A 16,246-nucleotide genomic window follows, 5' to 3' on the forward strand; every position below is an offset into this window, starting at 1 on the left:
TCTGCCTTTCGGGAATCCAGAACATTGGGTAGCTGGTGAGGAACACACGCTGCAGCTGGTGGGGTGATTTGAGTAGTAATAATAATTGATGCAACAGTCATTATACATCGTTCTTATTTGCTCTCCACTGCCTTGCCCCACCCCCTGAACCCCTAACCCCTCGTCCCTTCTTTCTAATCTTCCTGTCTAAATAATCCTTCCTGTTTTCATGTAATACAGAGTTCATTCCCTTCTCTTGTGCTCTCTAACATCCCTTTAGGCCTCTTCCTCTGGGCTCACAGTCCCTGTCCTCTCCCATGACATTGGGTATGTGGACACACATAGGTACACACAAACTTAAATCTAGATTTCACAAGAAAGAAAATAGGTTGTGTTAGTCTTTCTGGATATGACTTGCTTCTCATAATAATCTCTAGTTCTATCCGTGTTTCTGCAAATGTCATAACTCCATTCCTCTCACAGAGGAACAAGATTCCATAACAAGCATCTGTGTTCTAGGCTGATTCCATGTCTGGGCTGCTGTTAGTAGTGTAGCAACTATGTGAAGGTGTAAGGGCCTCTTCTGCTCTGTTTCAATCTCATTGCCCGGAATTGAAGATGGAGATGAAATAAGAGCAAAATACATTGTATGGATTTCTCAAATATTAATTAAACATAAATTAACTACAGTATTTTAAAAGAAATAAATCTAATAGTTCAATGTTTAGAGCTAAAACACTCCAATAAAGCAACAACCACAAAAATATGTTGGGTGTTTGTTTTGATCTTGTTTTATTGTTGTTGTTGTTGTTGTTTTGAAAGTGCAGCTCTGGCTGTACCCTTCCTCAGCTAGCTACAGGCCAGGGTGCTTAGCAGTTATGTCCATTGGTGTTGGATCTGCTGTGCAAAACCTTACAACCTTAGACAAGTTCCTAAGATGTTAGTGAACAACACCCTACTATAACTCTTCTATAATGTAATGTGTTGGTGGTCTAGATTGTAAGATTGTATTCTTAAGTTGATTTAACCATTCTGGGTAGGTCTGTGTGTCCCCACAAAGTGCTGTGTTCCCATAGCAACTCCACAAGTGTGTCCCTTGAAACTCTAGAGTCTAGAAGCATTCAGCACACCTTCCAAGAAATTTTAAGTAGAGATTTTCTTCACAAAGATTCTATGACTACTTACCTAACACATGGCTGCTAACTATTTGGGTAATTAAGAAAAAGAACATAAAAACCAGAATCTATTGTTGTGAAAATCTAAATAAATCTAAAATTTTGCACAGTTCAGTGCAAGGTTTTTAAACAAGCCAAAGGGTCACCAACACCACTGCTGCACCCTCCTCTTGATAATGAAAATAAAGCTTCACTAAGGATGTCTTAAAATGGGGAAAACAAAATCTCTTCATATCAAAGGAGTGGATCGCTCCTCTCGGTTTTGTCACATGCACAGGCCTCTTGGACCTTTCAGGACGATGTTGGCATGAAATAAACTCACCATGAAAGCCCCTTCCCAGCTGCTTCTCCAGTCCTCCTCAACTGCACCATAGGGAAAACACCACAACTAAAGATTCTTTCCCAATCTCTTAGACATGCCATCCTAGCATAACGTTTATGCTGTGGTAGGGCTCAGGAATATCTATGGAAAGAGCTTATTTATGCTCCTTCACCTCAGGATCCTCCTCTATCATAAACTGGCTGTCAACACACCATACCGCTGTTGACACTCACCAATTAAAGATAAATGTTATTTTACAAAACAAACAAACAAAACCAAAGAGCATCCACAGAGAAGCCCTTCTGCCTCTTTTCAGTGCCTTTGTCCTTGATTCTTCTGTTCCTCCTTAGACCTAGAAGTTAAAGGAGTAGCTACTGGCCTCTAACGCAAGTCCATTCTGCGTGCAGACAGAAGTAAATGCTCAGAAGAGGGGGCAAGAAATTAGCAAGTATAAATCTGAGGCCCAGACAACATGGGAATAGCCCTGGACCAGTTGGCTCCCAGACTCGAGACTCAAAGCATGAGATCTCCAGCTATTTCAGACCAACCATGAGATTTACTGTTACTTGAGAAAGAAAAGTTAAGAACCTTCTAACCACTGGAATAACCAAAACCAAGACAACTGTCAGAAGAGAGTCTGAGAGCCCCAGAGGTGCCCATGCTCTGATTCCGGGCCAAGTAAGAGTTCCTATCTTAAAACAGCCACAATAGTCTCTAAGTCCCACAACTGTGAGAATCCAGCCAGACTACAAGAATCTTGTGTAAAGTGTGAATAAAGCCATTCCCCACTGAGCCATGACTGTTGCTGCACTCCTGTAATTTCTGCCTTTCCATCTTCCAGGAACTTGCTAAGATCATGCCTTGCTGTCCCTCCAACAAAGCATGTAGGGGTTGCTTTCGCAGCAACAAAACCTCTTTGCCTGTCCCACTTGCCTGATGTGCAAGTCTATGCAATGCAGAAACTGCATGTAAGATGCTGCATGTAAGATGTAAAGTATGCATAATCAGAAACCTTGACAAGGAGCATACATTTAAGCAGATATGCCAAGTGCCAGCTCCCTTTGGGGAGCTGCAAAAAGTCCTGATGCCGAGGTCCACATCCCAAATGCACTACTCTGGAGTATCTATGCTGAGAGCCAGGTCAAGGGTGCTAGAGAGATCCCCAAGTGTCAGTAATGTGCAAGAAGATTCAGAGACATACAAGTCTTTGCAGATACTTTTGTAATGAGCATGAAAATAACCTCTGTCAAATAACTTGAAAAGCAATGGCTAGCCAGCCTGTGTAGGATGGACAGGTGCTGGAGCATCTCCTGCCATTTCAGCTTGGGGCATTGTCCTTCGGGGGCCATTTTAGTCATGTCATACCTTCTCAGTCAGCTTTTCATCAAAAACGTGGCCCATGCCTCTGCCTTAAGATCATGCATGAGCTACAGAGGCACAGAGCACACATCTACCATTGCCCTTCCTAGATCCTTAGCTCAGGTGAATTCCCCCACCCAGAGAGTCCTGGGAGCCTCCACACTGACCCAAGTTGGCTCTGAAGTTCAGAAAGCTAAGGGGCAGGTCACACCTTGCAGGCAATAGTTAGTCTCGTCTGAACCTGTAGTTGGCCTCAGCCCTCATACAGAAATGATCGACAGGAAACCTTAGTGTATTGAACTGCCCTTGCTGGCAAAGAGTAAAGTAAGAAATGAGATATTTATAAGTTCTTTGCTCCTGTGCCTGAAACTATTTTTCAGCAGCTTCAGCATACCTCTACAAGATTAAACCAGCCTGGACCGATCCCAGGGAAACCTGAGGCAAGCAAGCTTTCCCCACACCTTGAACCTCTGTTTGTGGACCATGCATTCATTCATTCTCTCTCTCTCTCTCTCTCTCTCTCTCTCTCTCTGGGGGTGCTTGTGACACACTGGAACTTTTCCTTCTTGGCCTGGGGGGACAATTTAAGAAACTGTGTGTGCAGTACATTGCTCAGACATGCGCTCAGAGGCTTGGCTAATGGCCACTTCCTGTGCCTGTCAAATACAACAGAAAAAGTAGCACTTCCCTCTGACTTATTGTATTTTTTCCCGTATACGACTATCTGGCGGCAGCATAATTTAACATCTCTCGTAAATTAAAAGCCTCTGGCAAGGGTACCACAGCCGAGCCCTCCAACCCCTGTTTCGCTGATTAGAAGGAAACCTTTGCCAAGACTTCCATTATGAATAGTCATTTTCTAAGATGTAACAGTGATGCACAGCCATATATTAAATGAATGGATAGAGGTTATATGTTCACCCTCAATACCTCTGAGCTCATTCTGGAGATTAAAGTAACTTCCTGTAGTGTTCTCCAGCCAGCTCTGCACTCATGATGTCAAGTTTCCCCACGAGCCCACCCTTGGTCTTCTTCCTTCCATCCCCCACCAGGCCTGCAGCCTCCCAGCTCTTTGTCCTGTCTCAGCTCTCTGGGGGAGAACAATCAGATGGACTCAAACAAAGATTCTGTGTTGTTACAGATTCTCACAGCCACTCAGGTTCAGCAGCTGGACAGTTCCGAGAGCCACCTCTGAATAGAACCAAGCCAAGCCCAACCACCATCAGACAGCAGAAGCCATGATGGCTAGACCTCCTCATGGCTCAGCTTCCTCCTGGGGAAGAGTGTGGAGTAGGGAGTCAGGATTGTGGGAGCACTAGATAGCTATGCCCATGGGGTCAGTGGGAGTTCTCCTTTGTCTTGCTGACTTGAGCTAAGGGTCCTTTCTCACCTGCTCCATGCTTGGCAGAAAGGCCATTATGATGATCTCATTAGTCCTGTGTCCAATTGGTCTGCTTTTCACTGCAGGGTTGTGAATGGGCAATACAGTTGGAATCAGAGCATAAAACTTATACACGGGCCTTATCCATTCACAGTGTGGCCCCTAGTAGTTATTATATTCAAGAAGTCAAAATTTGCTGAACCTCAAGTTTCCCATGTGTGAAGCAAGACAATAGTGAAATCCACGCTCAGCACTGTTGTGAGAATCCATGAGCCAACACAGATAAAAAAAAAAACCCTAGGAGATGAAAATAGAGTGGCTTTCCTTCTGCTAAAAATAAGCATCAACTAACTTAGCTCTAATGGTGACTACAGTGTTGGCCCATGTCTTTGTGTGTCTCTGCATGTACAACGAACGTGATACAAAACATGAACAACGTGACTCAGGGGTAGCAGATGCTAAGTGTTTTGAAGATTGACCATCATGCACATCAGTGCCGTCCCCAGGACCAGCTTCCTCTCACAAGCTGCAAAGTGCATGCATGCATAACTGTGAGGCCCAGCAGGAAAACCATCTTACACCTTTACTGAGATGTGAAGCAGATCAGATGCGAAACAGGATCTCTTCCTGGTAGAGTTAATCACCTTGCCAATATACCCCTGTTGATTAACTGATGAATTCAATGAAGCCTTTTTGTCAATTTCCATTCCTATTGGGTAGTTTCTCTCCTTCAAGACAAATTTGTCAGAGCATTAGAGGCCATGTACCTGAAATCCACTACTTAATTTATTTTTAATCCCACGGAAAACCAAGATTGATAAAAGAGCTGATGGGCCTTAAGCAATTGACTGTTCAAGTTACAGGAGAGTGATCTGTGCCCAGTGGACACATAGGGGTCACACCATCAGCTCAAGGTTCAGTCTGCTTCTTGAAGACACAACTGGCTAGTTGACCTTCAACCTTTGCCTCTGTAGTTGATGGAAAACTACATTTTATCATTTACCTTAGGGACTACTTCCTTGAGTCACAAAAAGGTCATTGGCCCACATCAGAGGCCATATAGCTTTGTACACAGAACACAGTAATCACAAGCTAATTCAGAACACCTGTATCTCCTGCCACTGGGACAACATTCCTAGTCAGACTGTCTACCCCCTCTGGAGACTCTGATCAATTCTAAGGATGGCCTAATAAGGATTCATCTTCACTCTGGAACCTCTGAGATTCCCAGCGATCTGTGACCCATCTAGGATTAGAGGATCCTCTGACTCTGCACTCCAAATACTGTTCTCCAAAATGTATGTCCTGAGCTCTAGGAGCCTTGTTTTCAAGGTTCAGGAGTAGTGTAAGCCAGCAGTGCTGGCCATTAGCCCCTCCTGGGAAGCTTAGTGGATATTGTACAGACTGACTCTATGCCCATGGCCCATTCTTCCTGACACTGGAGAGGAACAAGTCAGGATACAGGTCAGAGTCTAATGGAGGAGGCCAAGAGTGACAGGCAATGGGCCACTGTGTGTGTGTGTGGGGGGGGGAGCATCAAGTGCTGTCTTCCCAGAGAAGGGAAGAACACTCAAGGCTTGCCTCCATTACAAACGGAAGGCCACTCCCCCAAGAGAAAGGGGGTACCATCTCAAACCCATCCTAAGGGTTCCAGATACAACAGGACTAAGAAGACACACCCAGACCCTCAGCAAAGGGAAGAGACATTACTGAACTGGACTGCTAGAATCCTGACAAGCAGAGATTGGAATCACCTCAAAGAACTACTTCTAAACAGGTCCACACCCCCTTGTCCTACTTACTGTCTTTTCTCCCCTACCTTTGGATAGTGAGCTGCATTTGAGAACCCTTATTGAAAGTAGATTTTGAAGAATCTAAGTCTATCCATTTTCAGTCTCTACGGGTTTGCTCTTAGGATGCAGCCAGTCCCAGAGGCTAAGAGTAGATCTTAGCACATTTCCTCAAGCCCACTGTATAGTAAGCAGGCTCTCTAGCTCCCTGCCTCCTTGTTGGGCTAAGCAGTTTCTCAGGAACACCCTCTCTTGTTCACTCAACCCTCTCCCAAGTCCTGGCTTAGCCCCTGCTTCACACATATACAGCCTTTGCTGTGCCACCTGCCTAGATAGGCAAACATAGCTCTGACTATTCAGTAAAAAAGACCCATAGCTTGCTTCCCAATATCTGAGAATCACTGTGTGAGTCACATGCTCTGCCAGGCTGTACCTCTTCCTAGATCCCATTCACAGTTGGAAATTTTGAGGACAATTCACATGCTAACAGGTAGCCCATCTGGCACTCACACAGGTCATGTGCATAGTAGGATGACTAAATATTATGGGCTTCTGTTTTTCACTTGACTCATCTCCTCTGACCTGGAGCATTGTACACCTCTATCTTCACTCCCACCGGACCATCAGGTCCATGGGCAGAGGCCACAACTTAGCTCCTTAGGATAAAGCTTTCAGAGGTCAAGGAAGACCCGAGGATTGGCACTCTCCTGTCATGGTGGGACATTTGGACTTTGGCTAAGCTGCTTCCTTGTTTTGCTTTAAATTCACAGGTTAATCAATAGTCCTGCTTTGAGATCCCTTGCTATTCTGCTCCTGAGCCTGGGAGTGAACAGGGAAATGCCTCAGTGACCCTAACCCTGTGTCATTGAGCCTGCAAATCTATGGAGAGGACAGAACAGGTGACAGTGAGTTTTATCCTTTTTATATGTGACAACAAGCCTTCCACGTAAGCAGAGGGGATACCGCTGAGAGCAGGAGATATTATTAGATTGAGAGAAAAATCAGCCTACACAAGAAGAAAGACTCTGTCTGATTCATTCTAAAGCCCACCTGTCAGATACAAGAAGTCAGCAAATAAAACTGCCTCTCTCCACCTTCCACCCCCACCCCGCTCATTCCCAAGTCTCTGGGGATGAGGGTTCAGGGCAGATAGATTATTTCTGCTGAAGTATGATCCCTAGGCAGAACTGAGCAAGGCCAGGAGCTACAGTCAGCCCCGGTCTGATGGGAAAGGAATCTCAGCTAAGGCTCAGGATTGTAAACACATCCAAGACAAGCCACAGTCTAGACCCATCTAGATGGCAACGGTCCAAGGTGAGGAGACAGGGTCCCTCTGCTGCATGTGAGACAGCAAGCTGCTGTGCTGCCATTGATCCCACAAATCCCTTCAGTGTAGCTGCTTCCCTTTACCAGTTTACTTTGATCCCATCAGAAGCCCAGCAGGAAGTGCTCCCCGGAACTCTCAGAACATCCCCACCACCACCACCACCACCACCACCACCAGCCCGCCAGACCTCTGCTTCAACCTCTACTTGACATTTGCTTCATGATTTAATTTACCCTTTCCTGCTCACCTTTTCCTCTCTTGTTTACCTGGATCTCAATTGGATTTAGCAGCTGAATTTTCATTACACAAGTCAGAGGTCTGAGGAGTTTATGAGATTTGAATTCCTGCCAGCAGGACTCACCGTGTGTGCTAGCCCCATTCCCCTCCACATTCAAATCAGCTCGACTGCACTGGCTTTCTCCAGACCTGCAGATTCAGGAAGGACTTGGTGTTTCTCCCAAGGTCCTTCACTCTCAAGGACAGAAGTGAGGGCTGGGTAGGTGGGTCGGCAAAGAACTTTGCCTGGCAGGCCTGAGAGCTTGAGTTTGCATGCCCAGCTCCCATATAAAAGCCAAGCACAGTAATGTACTGCAGAGGCAGAGAGCTAGGCTCCCTAGAGCCCAGTGGCCTGAGTTGATGAGCTCTAGATGTAGTGAGAGGCCCTGTCTCAAAAAATAAACTGGACAGCAATTTAAAAAGATTCCTGGGCAGTGGTGGCATACACCTTTAATCCCAGCAGTTGGCCAGATCTCTGAGGTCAAGGCCAGTCTGGTCTACAGAGTGAGTTCCAAGACAGCCAGGGCTACACAGAGAACCTCTGTCTCAAAACCTCCAACCCCCACCCCCCCCCAAAGAAAGAAAAAGAAAAGATACCTGACTCTGACTTCTGCTAGCCTCTGCACATATGTTCATACACGTAACTAACAAACATACACACACCTACATGATTGCATATACATAGCACACACTCACAAAGGAGAAGCATGGGTCTCATCATCTGCTTCTGACAGCTTCCTCTAGGGGAACATGTCCCATATCTTTGTTACCACTAGGGAGAGGGCAAGATTTGAGGAAGAGGAGTGAGGAGGAGAGAGGAGGGACACAGGGAGGGGAGGGGAGGGGAAGAGGAGGGAGAAGAGGGGGCGAGGCTTACAACCTCTACACACACACCCTCCCCATAATCTACAACAATGAATCCCCTTTTCTTCTGAAACCAATATTGATCCTGCAGGTATGGTCAGGGACACTATGGGGAGGACCACCCAACAAGCCCTCCAGCCTTTTTTTCCCCATCCACATCTCCCAGCTAGTCACAACTGTAGGAACTGTAGAGTGGGCGGTGCTTTTCCACTCAGGTGACCATGGAGAGAAAATAAAAAGAAGAGACAGCAGCTTTGCCTAAGAGCCTCCTCTGCCTGCAGCCTGCAGCTCAGCCAGCTAGAGTCCCAGCATGGCCAGCCACACGGAGGTGAAAATGCCAAGTGCTCTCGTGGCCCAGGAGGAAGCTGTGATTAGACTAGACTAGAAAGAGACAGCGCCCTGGCAGGAGGAAAGGCTGACCCCAATCCATCTTCAATCATCTCTCAGAAGAGTTCTTGGGCAGAACAGACGAGTCAGCCCAGCAGGCAAAAATCAGAAGAAGGGCAGTGCCTTCTACCCAGGCCATTTTTTTTAGATGCCCTCAAAGCTGCCACTGCCCCACTAAAAGCAACAATAGGCAGGTCAGAAATGCTTGGTTGGTAAGGTGGGGGTTGGGCAGAGACAGACCTCAGCATGAAGCTCTCCAGGTGAGAGCACTGGTTGGCATCTTACAGCATGGAACTGGCCAGAAAAATAGGCTGATGACTCATCCTCCTTTCCTCTTTCCCCCCTCTTCCCCCTCTTCCCCCCTCTAACCCCCCTTCCCCTTTCCTTTCCTTTCCTTTCCTTTCCTTTCCTTTCCTTTCCTTTCCTTTCCTTTCCTTTCCTTTCCTTTCCTTGTGGACTGAATTGCCGAAGAAACACAGACTGGCCTGTAAAGGGACAATAAAAGAGCTATACTCTCTTGATTTCCTAGACCTGCAGGAGGAGGCACAAAGGCTGTCAGGCAAAGGACATGATCTCCAGTGACCAAGACATACATGGCTAAATGGGGAGAGGCCAAGAACAGCCCTCTTAGAACAGTCTAATCTGGTGGTTTTCAACCTGTGGGTTGTGATCCCTTCAGCAAACCTCTATCTACAAAAATATTTACAGTACGATTCATAGCAGGTGCAAAATCATGGTTTTGAAGTAGCAATGAGATAATTTTATGGTTGGAAGGGACTATATCAAAGGGTGGCAGCATTAGGAAGGTTGAGAACCACTGAAAACCCACAGAGCCCCATAGTCTAGGGAGCTAGTTGCTCCCAGAAGGAAGGTAGCTGGAGGCTGAGCCTGGCCTGTCACAGCAATGCAGGACTAGAACACTGTGATGGGTCGACACTTGCTGTGACTTCTCCACAGTCCCTCTGTTCAGCAAGCACTTTCCTGAAACTTTAATTTTTTTCAAACCTTATTTTTAATGATGGTTCTGTAACGCTTTAACCTCCCTTTTAGCCCACCACCCCCTAGTGGAAAAGAAAGAATAATGGGGCAGGGGAGCTGGGGAGAACACCTGTTTAGAAAGGTTCTTCGGAGCAATTCCCATCTGTGTTGTCTGGAAATCTGCAGTTCACAGGAATTAGCAGCAGCAGCTCGATCCACTCACAAACACTTCACAGATCCACCAGAAGTCCAGTTCAGTAGAGTAGACCTAACAAAACATGAATCAGCAGCCGTGGCACTACCACGTGACAACCAGGCCTCAGCACAAGTCAGCAGGAGGGACCCAGAGGGACTCCAGGAGAAGCCGTGACTCTCTCACTGAAGATCAGCAAAGATGGGAGACCACCAAGCATTGCACAGCTAGTTCTATAAGCAAGCCTAGCTCAGCCCTATCACTGTTTGTAGAGTCCTATTTATACCCTCCAAACATCACATGCCCTCCAGGAGTCTTGCCTCAGCATGCGTACCTGTCTCAGCTGACATCACTCTGCCAATCAGCCCGAGTCTGTGGAAGCGGCAAGAAACTGCAGCACACCACCAGAAGTTTTTTTTTTTTTTTTTGTTTTTTTTTTTTTTGTGCAATTCTCTCTATGGAGTCCCGACAAATGGAGCTCAATTACACAATGTAAAGCAGACCGATACATATGTGATGTTAGCAAGAAATCCTTCATCATGTGTCCTTTCACGTGCTTCCTTTAGCGGAACATCATCTCTCCTGTGTCTGCTTCAGTGAAACGTTCCTTCAGGAGTCTGCCTTGGCCTTTCACACCTGTGTCCACTTTAACAAAACAAGACAGTAAACAGATTAAACTTAAGGCCTCCATTTCTTCAGAAGTATTTAAAGGGAAGGGGAAAAGAACAAAGGGATCTGTAGGTTTCCAAGGGTGAGTCTGATTGAAACTCTATCTCCTTATATCTATGCATTGCAGCAGAAACAGAACCCATGTTTAAAACAGAAACATACTGCCAAGAATAAAGCGCTCACTGGGCAACTCCTCCTGTTACATGCACCAGTTAGATGTGGCCACATGACTACTACAAACTCAGCAAGAGCAAGAACATGTAAACAGTAAGCTGTGTCCTTTCATTACACAAGAGCTGCAATCTGGACATGGGACTGGGCCTCTTAGACCATAGAGCTGATACAGCTGCTGGGTAGGATGCACCTGGGTCCCTGATACTTCAACACCATGTGAACTCCTTGTGCCTCAGCAACTCTGAAGGAGAGGAGTGGCTAGTGAAAGCCAAAGTGACCCTGCCTGATAGAAGACTGGAGATAAAACTTGAGTGTATCTCCAGTGAGTGGAGAGAGAGGTGAAGGGAGAGAAGGATTCAGGAAGGAATGAAGACAGGAGAGAGGGAAGGAAGGAAAGAAGAGAGGGAAGGAAGGAAAGAAGAGAGAGAATGTAAGACAAGAGCACAACAATTAATTAGACCATGGGCTATATGGTCCAATATTCACATAACAAGAATCCACAAGGATAGAAGAGAGAAAATGGAGAAAAAAATCACCAATAAAATTATTCAGGAAAAAAATTTTCAAGAGTAAAAGATATATTTATAACTTGGAAGAACATACAGAAAGACTAGCACCAGAGTGGAAATAGATTCACCCCAATGTAAGTGAAATCAAAGCATTTTAATGGCTAACATATCACTATTTTAGCCAAAAAGTCTTCTCATTTACATTGGAAGAAATTTCTAGAAGCCCCGTTTTTGCAGTAGCATCTGTGTTGTAGCAGTTCCTTCTTACTAAACATTTTATGTGAGTGTGAATGCTGGGTTCATACTCATCCTCAGATAAAGGATCCAGGAAACTTTTTAAAAGATCAGTACATATTGGCACATTTGGCAGCCAATAACCCTAGAAACTGTGCTTGTCCTTTGTAACACACCCGAATCTCCAAGGCCAGGCAACCCTGTAACAAGGAGCAATAACTAAATGCATGGAAAGCAAACAGTGGGGCTTGGCATACCTCTTGCAACAAGACAGACAACCAAAGCAGGAAGAATGTCCCATCCATTGGGTTTCCTAGGCTGTCAATCACATAGTCCCTTGTACAGAAAAATCGCTGATCAAGCAATGTGTATGGGAAAAAAGAGAAGGCAGGTTCTCATGGACCCGCCCTCCCTCAGACTGCTTAGTTCCAAAGTGGCAATGGCAATACTGTGCTGAAATCTCAAACAGACCTTGAACTTCGGTTTATAATTCAATTGAATTTTTGACCCTAATATACTAGGAGTACTTAAAGAAAAACATCAAGAAAGGCCTTTAAATGATACAAAGTATCCTAGTAGAATATAATTACGTGGTTATTCCTTTTGGCTTGCTAACAAAATAAATTATATTAATAGGTCCTCTAAGGTTAAATCATTTTGTATTCTTAGAACAAACATTCTTTCATAATGATTACCCTGCAAAGAGACTCTGAGGAAATGACCCACTGAGTGGTGTTCCTATTCATAAGCAAGACTCACCTGTATATGTCTTTGTGGCTGTTGTCATCATAATAACTGATGATGTCCCAGTTGGGGCACATTTAAGTATCAAGGTAACACTTTTTTTGATATAATAGAGCTGGAATTTTTCATCCCACTGCATGCTCTGAAGATAAGTAGGACAAGAATTACCCATCTGGAATAGACTCAGTCCATAAGATCATACCTACACTTAAGGAGGTACAAATTTGCTATGTCGTTTCAGTTGTGTTTTTTTTTCTTATTCCTTGATTTTTTTCTTCTCAATATTTTAACTTCATTACTTTACTGATTTAAGTTTTTTGTATTTTTAATAGGAAGTTATCTATTGCATACAGCCATTTCCCCCAACTCTCTACTAAAAAAAATGTACATTTCATTTAAACCATATAGGCTCCTCCAAAGAAAAACAAATCAATAGTACATATTATATGTGATGTAGTATATGTTATATGTAATCCACATTACTAAAATACATGCATTGTATATATGTGCATAAAAAGAAACAGAGACACAGAGAGACAAAGACTAAAGAGAGGTGAGATACCCACTAGATGCAATCCACATACAGAATTGAGATAAACACGTCTAAAATCCATAGGCAGGCAGAGCAGAAGGGTAAAATGTGAACAGGATACACAAGATTCATAAGATAATGTTAAGGCCTTCAGTGAGTTGAGCGAAGCCCACCCACATCTATTACTCTCAAAGTCTACTGTTGAAGACTGGTGTTTGGTCAAACAACTGGGAAGCATGGTTTAGCCAAGTTGACACATCATGTTCACCACACTGGGTGTTTTCTTTTCTCATTTTCACATGATGAAAAAATAGGGTATTATTCCTATGTTGCTCATGGGATGCTCTGACAGCTTCATGCAGGACTGGGGCAAGAAAGATCTCCAGACACAGCTGTAATGGATTGTTTGATCTGGTAGAGTCTACTATGTTGGAGCTGTCCTTCAGTGGTGGAAACACAGAGCACCCAAAGATTGGGGTAAAACAAATAGGAAAATCACACTGCACTTCCTGAACGTCTGCAGAAGGGCTCACTATCTTAAGCAAAGAATAGCTTGACTTTTGAAAAGTTTTTATCAATGAACTAAACCACTCCCAACTGTCTGTGATGTTCCACTAAGGCCTGAGAGAAACAGAATCCCTGACCCTAGACATAGTGACCAATGTGACCAGAGATGTCCATGATAAGCTTGTACATTTTATACCAATCAAGGCATAAGTCAAGACAGATTTACAACAACCAATTATTAAATGTCAGTAGTTCATCCAAATTCTGGCAAGAGTGAGACCACAGAGCACACCAGAACAGCAATCCAGACCTCAGGGAACCCAGCATCTCTCCTTCTCTTACATCCATCCAGATGGAGTTGAGTCAGCTCTCTAGGGAAGAAGAGAAGGCTGAGCTTGGGCTATAGGTGAGCCATGTAAGTGTGTTAATGTGTGGCCATATTCAAGCTTGGGCTATAGGTGAGCCATGTAAGTGTGTTAATGTGTGGCCATATTCAAGGTGCCTTTGAAAAGTGGTGTTGCAGAACAGCTCTCTCTGTGGGAAGAACTTGGGACAATTTGTGGTCATTAATTTTGAGTGACAGACAAATTTGCTCTAGATTAGACCATAAATAAATTCACAGGCAATTGTGGGTGGTTTAGTTAGTCGATTCGAAGCCTGGGAGAAGAAAACTTAGAGGCTAAGAGATAGAGAATGTTGGGTTGGGACATATGCACACATGGGAGGTCGTGGACAGAGAGGAGAAAGAATCATGTGCTATTATTTTCTAAAAGCTGCCAATATTTAGAGGGCATTATATGATAAATAAGTAGGCAAACATACATAGTAGTTTGTCCTTGGCCCGTCTGTAGGCCTGACACATTCACAGTGGCAGAGACTGAAACTATGCATCCTATCCAAAGACCTACCTCCCTGTGACTGACTAAGTCACTGCTGTGGCTAAATTCCTGAATTCCCAACCTGAGCTCTCAGTGTAGTGCCACCTCTCTGGTAGACCAGTTGTCTACCTGGGGCATGCTGCTAAATCAAACCCTATCTGTTTTTGTAAAAGCCCTTGATTATCTCACAGTAACAAATGTGCCTGTAGCTGGCTTGGCTGCCTACTGCTTTCAGGGTCTCAGACAGATTCCCTGCTTAAGTGCACACCATGGCTCTTCATTTTCCAGAACCCCACAGAATATAGCAATGTAACACCAGCCCCACTCCACAGCAAAGGAAGTGTAAGACAATAGGTCCACTGTCCAAGTCACCATACTGCACTCACCTTTTCAGAACGAGCTGTGACACAGGTGCAGTGTCAGCTTGGGGTGGACGTCACCAGGGATGCAAACACTAATGTGAGTCCTGTATCAAAGCCATCTGTTCAGCACTGGATCTCCACTGGAAATACAGGAAACTGGAGAGCAAGGGAACAAGAGAAGCAGCCACCCTTGTCACTGAAAAAGGGGTTCTCCAGAAACCATTAGCAGTCTTAGGAATGTTCCATGGACAGATGAGGCCATTGTAACCCCATAGAAACACCCATTAGGCCTGCCATGCTCCCCTCCAGAGGCAGCTCTGTGAACAAGACAGCTCTTTGCAAAGGAAAGCTGGGAGAGCAAACCTTCCATACCGAAACAGGTGCATGTCTCGGCTGACCTCTAATAGAGAAATTCCCCTCATTTTCCAATGTCTTTGAATATTAAGAGAGTAAAGATATGAATAATTTAGTGAACACTTTTATTCTCTTTGCCAAAATTGAGAGCAATGCTTAAAATAACTAAGTTAATCCTTGCATGGAAAGCCTCAGAGGTTGTGGGGGTCCTCCCTCCCTCAACAGTCCTCACTCAGTTCTTGTGAGGGATCCAGGGTAGTAAGAACTTTGGAATTTTGGCTTCTTTGAAATCACAGTAATATTATAAGAATATGTTTTATTTTAATCCCGGGTGCGAGAATATGGGGCTGCTTCTGACTGTCCACAGCAGCAGACTATAATTAGTCTCATGCTTCAGCAGAGGCATGGTTTTGCCAGCTGCAGATAGTTTCTGCGATTGTGTGAAGTTTGGAATTCTGGGAATTTTTCAGAGGGTATATAAATAATAGGGCCCTGAGAGGCAGAGTTGGTGGTGGTTGGTTCATTTCAGGGGGGTGGGGAGGGGTGGTTGTTGTTTGTTAGTAGTCATGCTCAAAGAAAAAACAAAAAGAAAGAAATTCAAGTCTGGGATCTCTCTCTCTCTCTCTCTCTCTCTCTCTCTCTCTCTCTCTCCCTCCCTCCCTCCCTCCCTCCCTCCCTCCCTCCCTCCCCACCACCCCTTCTTCCTCTCCTACCTAGTGATAGGGGATGAAACCAGGGAGATAAAAGGTGGGAAAAAGAAGAACCCACAAAGTAGCAAAGACAATCAGCATTTGTGACAAGGTCCCAGTCATGTGTCTAGTCCAGGGTCCACTTTGAGAAGAACTGCCGCAATCATTCCTCATGGCTCTTATTTTCCACATTTAGACACCTCTGTGACCTTCTTCTGACCCCTACCATGAACTCTTTCATGAAAGGCTTGTCTCTGCAAAGCATGCTTTCAGCAGACTGCCCAGCACTGAGCATAAAAGGAGGATTACTCGGCAGTATGCTGTGTCAGCCGCTCTGAACAGCCCTCAACGCTTTGGCGGCTGAGCTTCGCCTGTGCAGATGATCCATGGGCAGTATCCATCTACCGTGACCATGGGTCTCTGCACACAGCATCCTCTTCATCTTGCACTAGAGACCCAAGGGTAAGTGCAAACAAATGCTTCAAAGTTATCCGGCAAGGGGAGGAATTACCACACACTTTCCAGTGGAGGGGTTTCTTTCACTCAGAACCACAATGGGAAAT

General features: G+C 44.9%; 1 long non-coding RNA gene across 1 annotated transcript; it reads right to left on the minus strand.

Annotated features, from left to right (window-relative positions):
• Window positions 1-10,441: 10,441 nt before the first annotated feature.
• On the minus strand, window positions 10,442-14,954 carry Gm34972. The gene is made up of 3 exons (XR_385215.3): window positions 14,665-14,954; window positions 12,377-12,503; window positions 10,442-10,676 (listed from the first exon to the last, which is right to left on the minus strand). It is a non-coding gene; the product is annotated as a predicted gene, 34972 (long non-coding RNA).
• Between the last annotated feature and the right edge of the window lie 1,292 nt (window positions 14,955-16,246).

The sequence above is a fragment of the Mus musculus genome, chromosome 17 (genome assembly GCF_000001635.26).
Source record: "Mus musculus strain C57BL/6J chromosome 17, GRCm38.p6 C57BL/6J".
NCBI classification, from domain to species: domain Eukaryota; kingdom Metazoa; phylum Chordata; class Mammalia; order Rodentia; family Muridae; genus Mus; species Mus musculus.